Raw genomic sequence first — 1,851 nt, 5'->3', positions numbered from 1 at the left:
CGAGCACGCTGTATTTTAATCATATGCAGTCCACGGAATCTCTCCTTCCCCCTTTACTCCAGCTAGTTGCCCGTGTATGGGTGCGTGTGACTGTGCATGTGTGTATGTATGTATGTGTCTGCATGTGTGTCTCCCAGTGTGTTTCATTAGGTTTTGTTGCAGGAGCATGGACAACCTATCATTGAATAATTTAGGCCTTTCCCTCAGGCAACTGTGTCTAAGTCCTCAGGGTGTGGGTGTGACAGTTCATCCCAGTTCCAGGGCTGCGTGCCGAAGAGCCCAGTTGTGTACAGGCAGTCACAGCTGCTGAATTCCAGTGTGCAACAGTCATGATGTGACCACAAGTCAGTGCTTTTGCCATTTTATTTATTTGTTCGTCTATCTATCTATCTATCTATCTATCTATCTATCTATCTATCTATCTATCTGCTGTATCCTACTGTGCTGAGATTACAGGCGTGTGCCTCAGTGCCTTCTCTGGTGTCCCTCATGCATATTTTATGCATATGGGTGTTTTGCCTACATGCACATAAATCCAGCACATGTGTGAGTTTCTTTGAAGCCAGGAGATGGTGTCAGAACCCCTGGAACTGGAGTTACAGTTGGTTGTGAGCTGCCAGCATGTGGGTGCTGGGAACTGAACCCAGCTCTTCTCCAGTTTCTCTATGAAACTTTGGCTGTCCTGGAACTCAGTCTGTAGATCAGGCTGGTCTCAAACTCAGAGATTCTCTGCCTCCGGACTGCTGGGACTAAAGGCACATGCCATCACTGAGGGGCTCAGAATAGGTAACTCTTTTAAAGTTAATCCAGGGCTGGAGAGGTGGCTCAGTGGTCAAGCACACTAGCTGCCCTTCCAGAGGTTCTGCGTTCAACTCCCAGCACCCATGTGGTGGCTCACAACCATCTATAGAGGGATCTTGATGCCCTCTTCCGGCATGCAGGTGTACATGCAGCAGAGCACTCAGATATTAAATAAATAAAATAAATTAAAAAAAAATGTTGCTCCAACATCTCCAGAAGCTGGGTGGAGAGACAGCCAATATGTGCTAATGCATTTATGGTTTTTTAAATGATGAAAACATTCTAAAATTGCCAATCATGGTTACACAACACTGACTACGAGGACCCTTAGAACTGTACACTTAGCGTTGCTGAGTTGTGTAACAGAGTGGTCACATTCACACTCACACACGTTAACTTACTCTCTCACACAGCCAGGTTGCCCACTCCTCTCAGTTGAGAGCTAGAGAGGCCTGGCTCTTCTGAGTGACACTCCTCAGCATCCATCCATCCATCCATCCATCCATCCATCCAGACTTGGCTAAGGTAGCATCTGAGTCAGAGCCAGTAAGGTAGGGCAGGAGTTCGAGAGTTGCCCTTCCAAGAACATTACTGAACAAGCAGTTTTCAACATCAAGTATGTGAGATCATTCAAGTTTGAGAGGCTGACAACAGGCCAGGGGAACATTCCAGAGGAACAAGTAATGGAGGACCATGCCTTTCTCTCTCAAATCTCTGCTTTGCTGAGTTGGGATCAGAAAGGCAGGGTGACCTCAAGTGCCCTACCTCAAGAGGTCCCAGTGTCCAGCCTCTCCCAGCACAGGATGGAGTCCAACAGCCCATTTTTCCTGGAACAGCTAGCTGGCGCAGACGAGAGGCTGAACTCAGAGAATCCTACAAATGGGACTGGAAACCGTGTGCTCTAGGGAACCGGGGATGCTCCATCTTGCCAGAGAAGATGTCCTTCTGATTGCTCTGTAAAATGGTTTTTAATAAGATCTATTCATTATTAATATGACCAGGCCAGCTCCCCAATAATGGAGTCAGAGTCCTGTGGATTTATTTAATCGG

This window comes from Arvicanthis niloticus, chromosome 6 (genome assembly GCF_011762505.2).
Source record: "Arvicanthis niloticus isolate mArvNil1 chromosome 6, mArvNil1.pat.X, whole genome shotgun sequence".
NCBI lineage: Eukaryota > Metazoa > Chordata > Mammalia > Rodentia > Muridae > Arvicanthis > Arvicanthis niloticus.
Note: the sequence above shows the minus strand (reverse complement) of the source record.